The sequence below is a fragment of the Hyperolius riggenbachi genome, chromosome 4 (genome assembly GCF_040937935.1).
Source record: "Hyperolius riggenbachi isolate aHypRig1 chromosome 4, aHypRig1.pri, whole genome shotgun sequence".
NCBI classification, from domain to species: Eukaryota; Metazoa; Chordata; class Amphibia; order Anura; family Hyperoliidae; genus Hyperolius; species Hyperolius riggenbachi.
In genome coordinates, this window is record NC_090649.1 from 294,754,082 (window position 1) to 294,760,716 (window position 6,635).

Genomic DNA, 6,635 nt, shown 5'->3' on the forward strand with positions numbered 1-6,635 from the left:
CGGCAGCCCCAGGACCAATCCACGGCAATTGGCTTGAAGTGCTGGGGGCGGAGTTTGCAGGGGATCGTGCGTGCTGATGTGCATGCATCCCCGCTTAAATGACGGAGCTCCGCTCCACCGTCAGCCTCCCAGCGGTGGTCGCCGCTAGGTACTTTTAGATGGTGAAACCGCCATCTTATAACACTGTACAGCGCTGCGATTTAAGGCAGCGTTGTACTGGGGACGGCCGTGTGACAATTATAACACAAACTGAACTTTCAATAAATGTAATTTTAGTGCTCAGAAAAAAAATAGGCTAAAGTAAGACATTTAGAAATCATAAAGCAACATGTATAATCTTTTTACAGTTTGCTTTGCACAGTCTCAGTTTTACAATTTATGCACTTCTGACTCATTTTACTAAGAGTTAAAAAAAAAGAGAAAATAATGTTAATACACTTTTAAAATTTTTTTTTATCAATTTATTAGATTCTTTCATAATTATGTATTTGCTCATAACACTAAGCAAATTATTTCACAACAGGAAAAGAAAAATATAATTTTCTATTCATGCAAAAAAGTATTTAGAATGTAGAAAAGAGTAGGATTAGAGTGACTATATTGTCACTTCTGTTTTCATGGGACTGTTAGGAAATAAACAATCTGAAGATATATATCTGTATAAAACGTTATATTATTTTGGAAAATAGATAACTTATTTTAAAAAAGTGAATAGTCATCTGAGTATCGCCTCTCCTTCATGAACCTCCTCCACCCACACACACTACATGCATGACATACGGTAATGTGATAATCTGTTGCTAGGAGAGAGAATTCTGTACCAAGAAAAAAGCAGCAATGAAGAAAATGTGCAAAAATGTACTTGCCAATATCATGAAAATGGTTAAGAGAAAACAAAACCTACACAATAAAATCAAACGCATAGAAATGTGCATAAAAGCGCGAGGTTAACCACCCATTAAAATACAATGATTGGCTTAGTGCTAATGAACACAAAGCTTTAGGTGATGTTCTCAGTTCCAACAGCGTTAGCTGATTTCCTCTCTTCTCCTCAGAATCTCTCCTCATACGGTGCATCTGATTTTGTTTACTTCCTCCCCAACTGCCCCAGCTGTACCACTGTGATGTCATGCCCGCCTCCTCAGCCAATTGCAATCCTATCCCTTTGTCTGGGCTTCTTCAGCCACTCCCAACCCACCTCTGCTTTGTGTGGTGGTTGCAATGATCACCAGCTGATTCCCAGAATCTACAGCTGAGCATCTTCTAAACTTCAAGTATTTGCCAGCCAGATTAATGATTATAAATCAGTGAAGGAATAGAAATATACAGCAAATAAGCCCCTCACAGTGGCTACACATGGCTACCTGTAACTGGCAACACTAGCAGTTTACAGGACTTTAGTTTAGATATTCTTTTTTATTTTATTTATATTTCTAATACCAAAAGTATATCCATACTACACAGAACACTATTACAACAGTACAAACAATAACATGCTTTTTTCCCATTTGGGTCATACAGCAAATTATTCGGGAGCTATATTTTAAGTAGCAGGGTAAGATGCTTCTCCTAGGCTGCATGATGGGCAACAGGGCTTTATGATTTAACCACCTGCTAAGTGTGACTCCTACTTGGTTCATATCTCAATGGCATAATCAACAATGACAGAATGTACCTGATCCTGCTCAGGAGTCAGGACACTCTCCATTCTTTACTTCCTTTTCTTTCTCTTCTGAACTTCTCTGTTTTCACCTCCTTTACCCTCTCCATTCCATCCGTCTCAACATCTTAGGAAGTGTCACATCTAGTCCTCCCATTGCTATTCTTAAACAACACCTCCAAAAAACAAGGTATCCTCTACTGAACATCTTTTTTGTGTGATCTAGAACAGGGTTTCTACACTCTGTCCTGAAGTACCCACAACAGTGTATATTTTGTGGAAACCCACAGAGGTAGCTAATGAGCTCTGCTGGGGCACTAATTACCTCACCTGTGAATATTTGTGGTTTTCTGCAAAATATGCAGAAATATGAGAAACCCTGTTGTAGAATAATAATCATGACTGGCAATTTTTTCAATTAAAATAAAAGGAAGAATTGTACACTAATTTGTATAAGTACAGAAAATTCACTTACCTGAGGCATGGGTATCACACAGTCTTAGTGGTTCTACACGTGAATATCAGAGAGCCCAATAATCTCCTCTGTCCCTAAATTCTTGGCAAAGTCTTCTTAGTTTTGAATGTAATGCACCACTTCAGAAGCCACTGAGATGATACTGCTGCAAAGAGGTCTGAGTGGGACCCTTTTGTTATGTATCATATGGGCTCAATGTAGCTTACCAGAAAAGAGGTGTAGATATAAAAGTGGTCTAGGGATTTTGTCTTTTCCTGCTGAAGTAGGCACTCATTCATTTTTGAAGCTACTTTAGTGCCTTGTGGGTTTTTCTCACACACTCAATGAACAGTTGTTTTTCAGTCTTCTGTAAAATCTTGTTGGCTCTATTATATTTTATTGCGGAGTCCAACCATAAGCCACAAAGAGTTTGTTCATAATGTTGATGTCTGAGGTTAAAGATTAGGTGGTTTCTGTAATTCAAGCTTTGTAGCTGTTTTCTTATATTCCATCATCAGTTTCAGGCCATCCACCCCAAATCTAGTTACAATATGTATGTGAAGGTCCATATTTATCGAATGTCAGGGAATATCTAAAGAGAAATTACAGTAGTTTTATTGGGACACTTAGGTTGTAGAAGACCTTTCATTGCTACTACATATAGGAGTCTGGATCGCAAACTACCTAATTTGTCTTCTTAGAAGTGCTTATTAAAAAATATTGGGCCTGATCCAATTCAAGCTTTCTTGTAGGAGATCATTTTTCATCTTTCATACATTTAAAATAACCTTTGCACTCTGCAATTGAAAAAGTACCAAAAAGTAGGTGAAAGGGTACTGTCAAAATTATTCTGAGTATTTTCTTGCTTGCTGGAAGCTTAAAAACATTTTATTTATAATGGGAAACTACCACCGAGGAGAAAACTTAGGAGAAAAAAAATAAAATGGATCAGGCCTAATGGCCTTAATTCACAAAGCATTATTGCAAGTGGTAAAGCAAAAATAACATTTTATCTAACATTTTGTTACATTTAAATTCACGATGGCTGTTACTGCATGGAAAACTAAAATGACTGACTTGTGAGGTAAATAACCAACTTGTGAGGCAAATATCTCATAAATGTTATTTCACAAAGAATAGACCATGCAGTAAAACAAGAGATTTTTACCCCCAGCTATTTTGTAAGGTTATAAAAGTGTTAATGAGAAAGAAGGGGAAACAGAAGGTTTAGAATAGAGGAAAGCTGATTTAACTAATCGGGGAAATGTTTTCAAAGTTAATGAAAACATTTGTTTCCTAATTTCATATGTGTTGTAAAACACGATTGCACAAAATAATTGTGTAGTAATTAAAAATGGTAAAAAAAAGATATTAATGGATTTGAGCTGATACAAATTACCGTATGTTATTTTTATGCAGCTTGGACTTGCATTTTACTTGTCAGTATAATAAAAAAGTGCTATCTGTATCACATCTCGCGTCCATATTTCAAATACTGCAATAATCCACCAAATACCGAATTAAATACTGCATGAGGTAAAAACCTTTGTGAATTGTCATGCAGTTTTTTATGCAATAAATTAAAGAACTATTACCTTATGTGGAAAAATCTTAGTGAATACTGGAAAAAAAATTTTTTTACCACATGAGGCAAATTACTGAACACGAAATGTTTACTGAACAGATCATTGTGAATTTAAGCCATTGTGTTCATTCAATCAATTAACTTATACAACAAAGCCTAATTGTAAATGGTCATAAGGCAAGATCATAATTTGAAATAAACCAGAAATGTACAATTTTTACATCTCCTTTAAGTGAAAATGTGTCACTGTGGAAGCTTTAAATTAAAACGTGTCTTTACAGTTACTTCCACTGGATGGAATGAATGCTAAGAGACATTCATTACATTATGAATAGTATTGCTCAAGTCCACGTTCCCATTTTGAGTATAATTTTGGCAACACAGCACCATAAGTGCGGGATACCCTCTTCGGCCCGGTGCACACCAAAACCCGCTAGCAGATCCGCAAAATGCTAGCAGATTTTGAAGCGCTTTTTCTTCTTTTTCTGTAGCGTTTCAGCTAGCGTTTTGCGGTTTTGTCTAGCAGTTTTGGTGTAGTAGATTTCCTGTATTGTTACAGTAAAGCTGTTACTGAACAGCTACTGTAACAAAAAACGCCTGCAAAACCGCTCTGAAGTGCCGTTTTTCAGAGCGGTTTGCGTTTTTCCTATACTTAACATTGAGGCAGAAACGCATCCACAATCCAAAAAATGCCTCACCCAGGCATTTTTCGTTTCTGCAAAATGCCTCCCGCTCTGGTGTGCACCACCCCATTGAGATACATTGACCAAGTGGATCCACAGCCGCAAGCGGCTGCAGAAACGCTGAAAAAGCCGCTCGGTGTGCACCAGCCCTTCATTAGCATTAATAAATCTGGTCCTCCATGAACTGGGGAGAAGGGGATATCAGGTTCTTTTTTCCAATTTAGGTCTATAATCTAGAGAGTTGGTGCAATTATTGTATTCATAAAGGGTTTAAAAATTGTAAGCATCTGCTCTGCGGGTAATAGCAATAGCTTCTTCAACATATTTAATTTAATATCGCTGTTAGTGCGATATTTTTAATTAGGCATTTTGTTTCTTTATAGGTTTTCTTGGCCTCCTTAAAGAGAACCCGAGGTGTGTTTAAAGAATGTTATCTGCATACAGAGGCTGGATCTGCCTATACAGCCCAGCTTCTGTTGCTATCCCAAACCTCACTAAGGTCCCCCTGCACTCTGCATTCCCTCATAAATCACAGCCGTACTGTGAGGCTTTGTTTACATCTGTAGTGTCAGTCTCAGCTGCTCCCCCGCCTCCTGCATAGCTCCAGTCCCTGCCCCTGTCCCTTCCCTCCAATCAGCAGGGAGGGAAGGGCTGCAGGCGGGGACCGGAGTTCTGCAGGAGGCGGGGAGAGCAGCAGACTGACACTATAGAGATAAACACAGCCAGCTCTGACAAGCTGTTTGTCAGCAGCGTGGCTGTGATTTATGAGGGATTGCAGAGTGCAGGGGTACCTTAGGGGGGTTTGGGATAGCAACAGAGGCTGGGCTGTATAGGCAGATCCAGCCTCTGTATGCAGATAATATTCTTCAAACCCACCTCGGGTTCTCTTTAAATTCCCAAAACACATGCTTTATTGGTCCTATCTCAGCACAGTTAGTAAAGTATAACGGGGAGAACTGAAAGAACAAATTGGGCCCGATGCAATGCACTTTTCTCCAAGTTTTCTCCTAGGTGATATTTTCACACCCTTTCAATAAATGCCCTTTAAACCACCAGCAAGCAAGAAAACACTCAAAATAATTTTGATACTACTTTTTCGTCTCCATTTTTGAATTTTTTTTTATTGCAAAGTGCTGAAAAGTTATTTTAAAGGGAAGATGAAAAATGATGTCCTCAAACTCAAAAGAAAAGGTTGATTACAGAGGGATCTTTCAGATGGTCAATCTGGTGGTCATGAAGCAATGTATTGCCACCTTTAGGAGTAGGTAATGATCTATTGAATGATAACAGGTTAAAAAAAAACTATTTGGCAACTAGACATTTTCAGCCATGTAGGATTATGGCATGTAGGATTACTTAGGATCTGATTGACTTGTCCCACGTTTTATATTTTGGCAGGTGGGAAGTACCCAAGTCTATTAACAGTAAGGAGAGGTTAAATTAAACCTCCATTATTATTATTATTATTATTATTATTATTATTATTATTTTTTTTTGGGGGGGGGGGTGGGGGGTTTACATTGCCATTCATATGAATCAAGCTGTCAAATAATATGGTCAAATATTTGGAGCCTTATAGCATTAGCACAATTTTTCATTTATAATCCCTCCAAGTTAAAAGAAAAAAAATCAAGTCTTGTCCAATCTTACAAAAAGGATGAAAACTTAACTTCTTCGGGGTTATAGGGAAGTGGGCTTCATATAGGAAAGAGTATAAGAGTGTACTACAAACTGTAAGACTGATATTTTTAGCGGTTCTAGCTAAATGGAAAGATTGCGTCAATAAGTGAATGTATTTTCACCTGAACTCAACTTTCCTTTACTTGATCTAATTGCTTCCATCTTCTACATACCTCAATAACATGATATTAGTCATATACATGGGAATACACATCACAATGCATACAAGCAATCAGTCCCACACAATGGTCTTTTTGGTGCCCCTTTTTGTGACTCCCTGCAAGGTTAAATTCTGATTCAAAATATTGTAGGAGTAGTATGTAGTACTACCCTCATAGCAACCATGGATGGTTGGTGACACCATCAACATTTTCCTTTGGAACCATAGAATTTAGTTTAGTTACACCTCTAATAGGCAAAAGGAAAACAAGTTGCACACAGAGGTCTAAGCAGAGGTTAACCACAGTCTTCAGACGCGATGGCAGTGTTCCACTAAGAGAGAGCTTATTTTTTGCATAGGCAAAACAGACGCAAAGTGGTTAAATCCATTGCTGAACCTTTGCTTCTCCCATG